Here is a 12,514-nt window from a genome sequence, read left to right on the forward strand (position 1 = left end):
CAGAGTGTAATGAAAGAAACAAAACCTTAAACAAACACTGCATTCTTGATGGATTTTAACTGACTTAGTGCAAGCAATCGTTGCCAGTACGATTGTTTATTATGTTATTATGTACTCTATGTGTTAATGTGTTGCATCATCTATTATAGGTTTCCCGTTCATTTTCAGTTGTGTTAAATACATAAATAAAAAATACAGTGAAACAATAAAACTGGGGTTTCTGACAGTATTCATCTTTGCTGAAGCTCCACATAACTGCACTGGACCACACCCACACATACAGATGTCACATTGCATATGGACAAAAATCAAGCCATGAAGTCACAGCTAAACCTCAATTTCCTCTGTATCTCATTGTAAATGTGTATAGTGAAAATAAAATGCATGCTGTTCTATCTGTAAACCTTAATAATGTGGTCTGGGTGTTCTATGAATGTTCCAAGAACCAATAAACACAAAATAGTTTGAACTGGCCCTCATCTTCCAAGATGGAGTGGCACATTCCCTCTATGTCTGATTTCCTTCCAACCTTGACCCATTCCCTCTATGTCTGGTTAAACCCTTAAAATTGTGCATTCATATCAGTGTAGCAATGTGAAGAAAATACAGGCAGAACTAAGAAGATCCAGTTTTTCTATGAAAAATTCACTATGTGTATGGAAACATTGTTATCCTTTGCAAAAAAAACAAGCTCACAAACAAAAATGCAGAAAACCTGTGCAAATTTAGTTCTTACCACTGTGTGTTTTTAGTCAACAACAATCCATATACTGCCATGCCTCTGCTTCTCTTTGCAAATAAACAAGTTTACCTCAAGCTGAAGTGGAGAAAGTGATGATGGTGTACGAAAGACGCCTGCATGAAAACAGGAGGAGATGTGATGAAAGAAATTGAATCAATCAGGACGGTTCCTCAGGTTTGTGATGATCATTTGACATAAACTGACTGGACTGACCAACTCAGCTACAAGAAAACAAAAAGGTCACCTATGTTAATCATGACATAATCAGAGAAATTAAGGGTTTAAATCTCAAGACATGTACAGATCATAGTAAAGAACAACTTTGCATGTTCTTGGTGACTGTGAACAAAGTTTTATGATAAATGAATGCAATCTATAATATTTGTGAATCATGAACACATTGCCATTAAGCTTGCATAGAGTTTCAGTGATGTTTAATAATGAATTCGTGTTCAGCACTTAGGTTTTCATATTTGTATTTCGGTTAAATATCAGTCTATTGAAAATAAAACAGCTAAAGTCAGGTGAGAAACCTCAAGCCTGCTAATTGTATGCACACAATTTAAATTTATCACCCATAACATACATCTGGACACCTGTATAGACGGCAATACTAAAGTAAATCTCACATAATGCACTCACATAATTATGATATATTTATTTAGATCAGCATCTCGCAGTAGCCATAACTTATTTTGCACACTATGCTTACAAGATCAAATTTGGCCACATCTCCCTCAACATTAGTTAAAAATAATTTGTTCATTAGATGTACAGTTTTCACAGCACTTGTAGAAAAAGCTCCTGGTAGCGCTCACACGTGAAAACCAAATTCGATTGTTGGCTCCTGCCCCCTCAACACGTAAACCTTAGCACCTTGACTCCCAGTGTCACCCAAGCGAGGTGAAGGGATAAACATGTCGGCTTTATTTATTCAGAATAAGTTTCCCATAGTTATCATATTTTAAAAAAAATAAATTTCTCATTTAGTTTCACAGTTTCGATAAGTATTTTAATAATTGTAATATTGCAATATGTAATGTATTGTAATCGTCGATTCATCACAAAATATTTAAAGAAAATAAATCATCTTCGTGCGGAAAAAATAAATAATTAAACAAAAAAAAACCCGTGTACAATAAAATTGGTGTACTGTGAAATATTGTCCGAGCGTTTAACTGCGCCTTTGATGAAGACGTTTCGCCCTTTTTCCCTACAGAATAAAATTTACCTGAAATGTATAACAAACGCCTGTTTATAATGATTTATGCCCAACTTTTAACTTTAAACTATTTTACAAACGCAAATTTCAAATTTAAAAAATAGCTATCCGTTACGCTTTTACAATAGCCTATGAAGGTTAGAATTTAAACTAAATAAGCTGCTGCATTTGTCATTTTTTATTGAAAATATCTCTCCGTAAATGTTGTAAAGTCAAATAAAACTGGCAAATTAAAGTAAATCTCTACACCGCACCAGCCTTTTTTACACAGTATAGCCTCATAAAATCGATACAGCTGTGACATTAACCAAAAACACCAAGATGTACCAGAATCCTCTTGCTATACCATGACCTGGTTACAGGGTCCAAGGAGTTTCCTTATATTGCATTCAGGGGATTCATTGACCCCAGACCCACTGCAGCTGACGACACCTTTTACGTGCTGCAGAGTCCGAGGGAGAACACCATTCCACCTCCTCACCGGACTCACCAGCTGGTATGATGGTGCTGCCTGCTGGGTCAAGCCTCCATTCTCAGGGCAGTGGAATCAGGACACTGGTTCCCTTCAGATAATGCCACTGCTGATAGAAGCAGCAGGATGAATTCATAACTGCGCAGTGCAGTACTATAATCTCTCCTCAAATTTGTCTGACGTCGGTTGATTGGACTGCTTTTAACAGTGGAACTCCATAAGGACCCAAAATATGCTGCAAAAACAACTCAAAATTATGTTCTTAATTGTTTTTTTATTGCAGAGCTCCTCCTTTCCTTTGGAAGACTTTCATTAGCAGCAAGGAATGGTGATCTAGCTGCTGCATGAATTTGGATGTCAGTGGGACAGTGGTGGTGCAGGCAAACTCTGCTTACACCTGCAAACATTTAATAATTACAAAGTAAAATGTAAAAAAAAAAGTGTTCTGTGGACCCCAACAATATGATATAGGATAAGGTTAGGCGATTGGACGAATATATCGACCACCGACGATAGTCTGAGGCTTTCACCGATCATTTTTACAAGAGCGATTTATTTATTTGCCCATGAGTATGTTTGGTAATAATGTTGGTGGAAGCTAAGAGAAGCAGTCAACAGAAAAAAATAATAGGGTTGTTTTAACAGCACCCTCTTCCAGCTGCGAACAAATTCATTCATTCATTTACTCAAACTCATAACAAAATAAATGGACTTGTGCCTGCCCAGCTTTCAAGCTTGGAGATGCTTTTCAAAAAAACATGTCCTGTAATAACACATAAAGCAAACCTGTGGCTATAAAATATAAAATGTAAAACAAGCCCAATCTTAGCTTTACAGTACTAACTACTCTAAAACATGACAATAATAGCTGATTCATGACATGTCAAACTCAGGACTTGGTGTGGGCCTGAGGACCATCACAGTATTTATTTGCAGACTGATGAAAGAGTAAATGAGTTTATTCACCTTTGTTCACTCAAGTCTGGTTTATTTAAGATAGCCCTGGTCACAAGTTGTTAAATGTAAGAATGATACACAAGTCTTTTCACTGTATAATGCTTTTAAAGCCTTAAGATGAAATTCAATTCTAAAGCACGATGCCTTGAGCACCAATGATCACTTCAGTCAAAATAAATGCCCTGCATGATTGCATATGAAAGCGGTTAAAAAATATCTGAAATTTCTAAAACTAAGAATCATTTCGAAAACGAATATTACTAGTTCAAAACTGCCTTAGACCTTTGCTGTTCTTCATGCTATGGAAGAATGTCTGTCCATGACCAATTTAAACTTAAGTGCCACAAAAACACAGCCCTATATCAGTAGTCCTGTGCATATTCTCTATAGTTACAAATGACATTTGCACATTAACATCACACACAGAGAGTAAATGCTTTTTATTATGTGTGATAAACAGGACACTAACATGATTGGCCAAAAGTTGGAGAAAAGCCACAGTTGTCCTTCCCAAAAGGTTGATTCTGTCCATCTGGACGTAACGTTTTCAGTGGGAGAAACGTTTCGTCACTCAACCAAGTGACTTCTTTAGTCTCAGCTGACTGCAGGTTTCCCCAAACTTATAAACAGTACATTCGCACAATGACTGAAACCAGCCCACTACTTACTAGATGATTGAGCATACACACAGTTGTCTGTATTTGGCTGAGATTCAGCACTTCAGCACACGTCTTCTTTTGCAGCTTTCTGAGCATCTCCTTCTGTGGACACGCCACTTCACCCATCACCACAGCAACCACCTCTTGTCCTCCACCAAGCCTCTAAAAACATACTGTTACCAACTTCACATATTATGTTAGAAAAACATACGTACACAGATAACGGTTCAGATGTTTCCTCACAGAGGAGTGGAGTCTTGCCTAGGATTTTCATCAGTTTTAAAAATATCATTGCTCGGCACAATCAAAGACATTGGTTACTACTGACAACAAGAAATAACCATTTTTTAGTAGTGGGGAGGGAGGGTAACAGTATGCAATATATTCAGTTTTAGGTATTCAGTGTTAACTGTAGCTAGGCTCAAAGTGTTAATGCTAGCTTATTTTAAAAAACAACATTGGCATATGCAAAAACCTAGGGTGGCACCACGGGTGGCAAGAGATTATTTTAGGGTGGCACATAACACCCTTGTTGATCCGCCCCTGAGTATAAGGCGGCTGTGGCACTACAAAGTGCTGTTTCTTTGTTATTTATTGTAGACTGTACTATTTTTTATTCTTTATCATGCTGTTGCAACACAACAGTTTCACTTGTGGTATCAAGAAAGTATCTATTTATCTATCTATCTATTTATTTAAACAAACAAATAATCATCATGGGCATTTTTAATATTCCTGAAATGTATAGAACAAAAGTATTAAATGTTTTTATTTTTTTAAGATTTTCACATGAGGCCACTTAGTTTGACATGCCTACCTTACTGACTGTGAGTAAATATTAGTCAGTGATATCAGTAACTTTTACATGTAGACTATGCAGTTTTCACTATAAGTTAAAAAGGCAGTTTTATTCAGAGTAAGCCACCACAATATATATACTTCTTGCTCTTTCTGTGTATATTATTGAATGCAATACAGCAATGGGAAATTATGTGTGAAATTATAAAGTTGTGAAACAGTGAGTAATTGTGCCTTGTGTCTCGTTGCCATCATCGTGCCAACTGGGATGCAACCAACAGCATCATTAATCAGCAGCGGATGGCATATCCGGGTGTAGCAGGAGCTCTTTGTGCAAGATTTAATGACAACAACACACACACACGCTTTCAACTGCACAACTTACATGTAAGTGTCCATATTAGAACAGTTTACAATTCAAAAAAAGGTTTTAGCTGGTTTATTTATTTATTTATTTTAAATGAGCATTACTTCAGAACTGTCTGAGTACTTCAAGCCCACTATAGCTGATTTGAGATAATCAGATTTGTCAGTCGATGCGTCCTTTATGTCTTTATCAATTATTCATCTTTATTTGTACATTTCCTCTAGTCATGGATCATTTGACTGCCAGAATATCTCTTTTCCCCTCTAATCAGCAGCTCTTTCTTAAATTGGATGGACTTGTTCTGTCTGCAAGTGTAACCACACACTTGAGGAAAAATGAGACATAATTAAATTTGCAGTGCAGTTCTTTTCTGCAGGATTTCCCCCATTCTCTGTGTTGCTATAAGTGCATGATTATGATATATTACATTTAGGTTTGCATTTAGAGTTTATTCAATCAGACAAACTGCTGTAAAAGGCACACACCCCTTTTAATGAGTTTATGCAGACAGGCAAGTCAACAAACATCCTTGCATCATTGAAGCATTGCACACCAGAAAACTGTATGGTGACATGTTTTTCTTACATTCGCGATCAAGTTTTCTTTTTTAGGCATTGTTTACTCGAATAACAAGTTTACAGATTTCCTCTGTCTGTCTAAAAGTTGCATGGATACTACAAAAACAATATCGACATTACAAACAAAAGTGTTATGTGCATTTCAAGACTAAAAAAGTATAAGGATGGTCTAATGCACAGAAGTTTGAAAGGAAGCACCCTGCAGATTGTGCTGAGTTAAGTCTTCTCACTGGCACCATTGGAAAGGTAATGGATCCACAAACAGCCTCATGGGGAGCACTTGGCAGGTATATAGTGCATCTACTTAGGCCCATACACTGAAGCACGACCCACTCTCTCTATACATCCTGTGTAAAGTGAAGTTTTTATGGCATGACAACTGTCCAATCCACATCAGAGGAAAATGTGCACCTAAAAGATGCAATGCAATCCAATTAGTCCTGAAAAATACTGAAGTTGAGCAGCTTACAATGTTACATTTTTGTTGAGGTGGTGTATTTAATTCAATTATCTGGTCATTGAAAGGCTGTGGTTTCCGATGAGGATGTATTAGATTACAGTCTACTGTAAGTGTGCTTTATATTTTAACCACAATAAAGGGAACTCTGCACATTACATCACAGCCTTACTTTGGAGTTCAAGCAACAGCACTCTGACAGCAAAAGCTGAAAGATAGAAGCTTTACACAGGTAGTTTTGTTGCAGAGATATATTGTTGTATCCCACTATAGATGAACAGATTTGACATCAGCCGTAATGTATTCTTTAGTCAGGGACAAAAAGTTAGCATACTTAGTTCACAGGACGTTTTCAAAGGACAGCAGAGGAATCTGCTAAGTGAGTCTGCAAAAATGTGGAAAAGCTATTGGCAAGTGAGTACTGTGAAAAGATAATGTGCATAGGTGGACTCCAAACATCCCATCAATTAAATTACAAGTGGAATCATCCACTCAGAGAGTGGTTACTGGAAAGGGCTCCCTCCTTTTTTCACTGCTCCAGAGCCAAAGCATCACGAACGACAACAAAAACAACAACAACTTTCATTTCGTGAAACCTGACGCTTGGTAAACACTCTGCTCCACAAGTCAGACACATTCAAAAATGGATTAGACAGTTTGAAAATGGGCGAAAACTCTATAAAAATATTATTTTTTTAATAACTTAACATTTTATGAGCAGTATATCTTTTAAAGTACAAGAAGAAATGTTGAAACTAAACTTAATTATAAAAAGAAATCCAACTCTATTTATAAATTACAGATGTTAAACTCTGATTTACTAATGAAACAATTATCTTACATAGAGGTGAAATAAGCCCTAGTTTGTTCTCAGGGGAACAGCAAGAACAAGTCAGGCAGTGTTCAGTGCTCAAGCATATTCACAATGCATTTTTTAACAGTGCTGTTTCTCAGAAAAGTGGAGACGAAAGGAGGGAATAAAAATAAAAAGTCCCTTTTGCATTGGCTCAGTATTACTAGTTTCAACATATGCTATCAGTTACTGTAGAACTGTTTAAAACCTTTAAAGTTAGTTACTTCCTTTGCAGTCGCTTCAGTTTAGTAGGAACATAAGTCATGAAATAAATCATAGCAAATGGGAGAAAAAAATGGCACGGGAGATGATTTACAGTGTGTATGTAACTGTACGAGGGAATGACTATATGTAATTTCCAGTAACAGTTAAAATCCTCCTGTATTTCTGAAGTAATAAATAATGATGGTGCATGCAGAGAAATAAAAGGAGGTATTGATCATTCGCAGATCATCAAACCCGCTCAAGAGTCACAGTCTCTCCTCCACTAATCTCAATAAGAATCCCATATATGGTCCTAGGCACAGCTCATAGCTGCTGAAAATAAATATATTAACAAATTAAATGAAATCAGGCAAGAAAGTGAGTTTTCTGGAAGAGGCTTCACTGGCCCATGGTGCAAATGGGAATGACGATGATGAGAATGATAGTCACTGCAGTGGCTATGAGTGCAATCAGCTTGCAGATCTTGGCCCGGCGGAGATCAGCTTCTTTACGCCTGAGTAGAGCATCGTAGCCTGGATTGTAGATGTCGTCCATCCAGAACTCCATGTTGTTCGGGTTCAGAGACTCAGGAGCCTGAGGGACATAATTCCATTTAGTTTCTATACATATTTATTATTTCACACTCGTTCCATGTTTTTATTGGCTGACCATTCATTTCCTTTTGCACTAAGACATTAAATGTGCAACACATAAATATAAATAAAGTTTGACTGATCGATATGGATGTCAGCTGACTCTGCATTAGGCACTGATATTAGGCAATCAAAAAAAAAAATCATACAACATATTTGCTTGTGTCATTTCCACACTGCTTGTGTCGCTTTAAAAGTCAGAAATTCTTGCCTGTAAGTCCAATGGTGAGATTCGTGCTTCTCTGTCATCTACAGTCCATATTGGTCTTCCCCTTCCCTCGGCCAATCTGGGGTCCAGGACCTTTCCAGAGCTTAGCCCCCCTGTGAGGCTGCTGTCTTTGTGGTGGAACAGGGATGAGTTAAACACTTGTTCCACCAGGCTGGCAGGCTTTTGGGAGAGTAGGTTAGTGGTGCTGCCCGACTGATCTGCCTAGAATAAATATGCACCAAACACAGATTGTATGTATGCTGTTTAGATGACAACACATCTTTAAAGTATTTAAAATTCCGCAAGTCGATAATGTTAGTTATGCTAAATACCACAATGTATATACATTTCAATATACTTCTTTTCAGTCTTGACCAAATCTTAGTCATCCTAAAAGTTTAAACCAATAGCTCACTTGTCAAACAACCACATAATCACAGATGTCTAGTCGGCAAAATACAGAGTTAAAAACATGCCTTTTTGAGGCTGAACATCATGTTTATACTCATGGCTGAAACTGTTATGTACATTTAAGGGCGATAAATTATATGCTTCTGAACTAATCTCTAATCTAACATTTATTTTTTGTATCATAGAAAATATAGGATCAAATACTATGTGGAATTACTCTACCTGCCCGGTTTTTCTTTGTGAAGCTTTGCCATCTTTACTTTTCGAGAATGACACAGTCCAGTCTCTTGCAGAGTTAGACACATTCAGTTGTTTGGAGTCAGAGACACTTTTCTCTTCAGGCTGGGTTTTACAGGCACGACTAGATGATGCATCCTTCTTCCCTTCTTTCACGCCCTTTGAATCTGCCTGACCTTTGCTGCTTTCTGTTTGATCTCCTGGAGTATTCCAACGGCTCCAGTCCAGACTACTGGAGCTGGTAGCGGGAAACAGATGTCCAGATGCAGACAAAGGTTGAGGTTCTGATGATTCTGAAGGAGTTAAAGGGTGGCTCATGAAAGAGGAGACACCACTAAGAGGTTCAAGCCATCTCCCACCTGTAACTTGTCCGCCACCTCCGGGTGGCTGCTGGATCTTTTCATCTAATCGCTGTAAAGCAGAAAGTACCTGGGAAATCTCAGACTTCACATCATTCAGCGATTCTAGTTGTCTTTCTATCTGGCTCATACGAAGCAGTAACTTACAGACACTGGCTTTCAGCCCATCGTCACTGCTTTCTAGAGAGTGAAAGAGCCTCTGGAGCTGACCTAACCGGCCACGTCTAGCCTCAGGGGTGTCCTGGTTAGCGGTGCTATCACTGGGGTGCAGGACTCCTGTGGAACCACACATACTAATGTCATCTAAGAAACGAAAGATAGCACTGATGTCATCTTCCCCAAACTCAGGGTCATCTAATGAGGCCATAAAAGAGAGGCGATCAGCATGAACAAGGCTACGGAGTCGCCGAGGGTCCGGTGGGTCTGTCTGTGTTGCCTGAGCTTTGAATCCATCAGCTCCACCTGGCAATCCACTATCTCCACTCTCTCCTCCTGAAGACCCCCCAAAGCCCCTACTGATAGCAGGGGTTGAACGTCTTGGAAGTTGCCCCCCTTGTGATTCTATGCCCATCCCAATGCTGTCTAGGCCTAGCCGATCCTCTAGACTGTGACTTTTACTGCTCCATGCATGCTTTTTTGTCCTAGGAGGTTGAAGGTGCCGTGGGGATGGCTCCGGGATAGAGCCGGGTCCGAAATACGTTGAGTCCTGTAGGTCATCCAAGCTTTCATGTTTAACTCGCTGCTCTGGAGTCTGGTAAACTGCTGTTGGTGATGGGTAAGGATTAGGGATCATATCAAAGCTGAGATTGTCGAATCCTTTCTGCCCTTTGTTGGGACTGGGAGACTCACTGCTAACAGTGACCTGGGGTATTAAAGGTGGCTGGTTGTGGAAGTCTTTCCTGAAGATGTTTCTCTTCTGGTCAACCGATGTTCCCTGTTCAGCTTCAAACACCTCCACGGTGGCAGAATCTCCACTAGACTCACTGTCTGTTTCCAAAGGTAGGTAGATATTCTTCATTGCGTTGTCAGAGATTTGACTGCTAGGATACAGAAGGGTGGTGTGAGGCAAGTCGAAAGACACAGCCCTCGCTCTTATTGGGGGGGAGGACACAAGTGAGATAGGATCCGGGGGAAGACTTGCTCGTTTCCGCGCTGAGTAATTTGATTTTGGAAAAAGCAAGTGCTGGTCAATAGGCTGGCCACTGGAGTCAGAGTGGGTGCGTACTCGTTCATCGACCAGGGATATTCAGCTGGTGGATCCCAGGCAGACTGGGGCCTGGGGACTGGTCAACAGGCAGGACAGTGGGAGCTCTCATTGGTTGGCTCCCTTCAGAGACCCCACCCGTCATCTGAATAAGATTGAAGATAGTTACTATGTCAGCAGCGACACCTATGGGTGATAGCCCCTGGCCTCTGGTAGAAACTCTGTCCCTGAACAGAGTGGCTGGGAAACAGGGATCCCTGCTAGCTGCAGCAAAGAGCAAACTCCTGAGCTCAATAAGGTGCTCGAGGTCAAAGCGGCTGCTGACCATACGACAAAGATCCTGGAACGTAAGCCACTGGCGCATATTGGCCAGTTCCTCCAGGATCCCCAGAAGAACTCCAGGGTATTCCTGCTGCAGGTTAGCCATGGTTGCTCACCTGACAAGCAGAAGAAAGCAGTTAGGATAGGCAAAGTTTGCTACAATTTAAATATAGCAATTCTCAAATGCAAGACAATGCCACAAAACTACTAAGTATTAAAGCCACTTAAACATGATTGCAAAGGGAATTGAAGTCCTATATTTGACCAGTCAAAAAGTGAGTGAAGATAAAATAGTTTCCCCAGGAAAGCACGTTTGTTGAATTACTTAAATCAGAATAATATACATGCTGTGTATAAATAACAAAAAACAATAGTGATGTAAGTGAAGTTATTGTAGCCTAGGCATTACTACTACTACACATTTCTTTTGTATTATTATTATAAAAAATATAGTTTACCGGTTCTAAATGATGTCTTACTCATTTTACAGTCACATTTATTATGCTGAGGTTCTTATATTAGCTTACAAGTTTCTGTTAGTTACAGAAGTGATTCAGACACCTTCCTGTACAGAGGATACTTTTTCCAGTTTTGGAAAGCGACCTTATTCTGGGGTCCTAAAATAAACGATCATCTGATCTGATGACGGCGTCACACTGCGCACACTTACCTCACTGGACATTTTTAATCCACCTTTTCTATTAACAGCTTCAGGGCATTTACTGAACAAATGAAGACCATATGGATGAACATACTGACGTGCATTTGGAAACTCCAATTGTTGCATTTGTAAATGATCTAAATATACAAACAGTATGGACCGCTGTCTTTCTTTTGTTTTTAAAGAAAAAAAAAAAAAAGACCATGACCTCTTTTGGATTAGTGTGTCAGATGGGATAAAACCAATTACAGAAAAATGCTGCAAATATGCAATTTAGGTTGTAAACACGTCGGTAACAGTGAAGCATATCCCAAGGCAAACCTAAGTGTATTTCCACTTACCTGAATCTACCAGTGCAGAATTACAGCCACGCCTGTATCCATCAACCAAACATCCAGATTTACACTGACAGAGAAACCGTATTCCAAATAGGTTTGGTGTAGCATCGTTTTAGTCACTCTTCTCACGGGCTTCTCTGCGTTTGAATCAGTGTCGAGCCCACAGCCCAGGCAGGAGAGGAGAAAATTAGAAATCAGGTCATCTTCCCACAAGTCCCTGCAGTCCCCTAAGGGACCTCAAAATACATCCAAACGGTTTCCCTTCACCACAGATCAGCGACGACACTTGTAAAGTCAACAGTACACCGACATTTCTAACTGACACAGTGCAGGAGAGACACTCTTGGCAGGGCACTGTGATGTGCAAGAGTGGGTCAGGACCTGGAGCATATTTTCTCAGGCTGCCATGGCAATAATTGGCTATGTGTGCAAGATGAGCATGAAAATAAAGGGCAGATTAAAAATTGATGTTTGCTAATTGACACTCCTTCAACTTCAAACCGACAGTGAACCATAAGGTGCAGGCTAAATTGCCTGCTGGATTGCTGTGCACACACAAAAGTGTCTGCCAGACTCCAGCCCTCCCAGAGTTTTCACCATTACTCTGCATTATCATCCATAAAGGGTTGTACTTAAAACCCCATTAGACCAAGAGAGATGCGAGGCTTTCATCGCTGAGTAGTAGCACTCTGCTACAATGAGGATGGACATCTCTAATTCATCCAACAACTCACTAGAAAAGCATCCATCATCCTGTGTACTCAGGAATCAATACAGAGAATGAGCAGTGGTATGAAAAGCAGTGTGGGTGTA

The 12,514-nt window shown here is 39.6% G+C and overlaps 1 pseudogene; it reads right to left on the reverse strand.

Annotated features, from left to right (window-relative positions):
- Positions 1-5,070: 5,070 nt before the first annotated feature.
- On the reverse strand, positions 5,071-12,409 carry LOC120731787 (annotated as a pseudogene).
- Positions 12,410-12,514: the final 105 nt, after the last annotated feature.

This window comes from Simochromis diagramma, unplaced genomic scaffold, assembly GCF_900408965.1.
Source record: "Simochromis diagramma unplaced genomic scaffold, fSimDia1.1 OVJJ01000483.1, whole genome shotgun sequence".
In the NCBI taxonomy this organism is placed as follows: Eukaryota; Metazoa; Chordata; class Actinopteri; order Cichliformes; family Cichlidae; genus Simochromis; species Simochromis diagramma.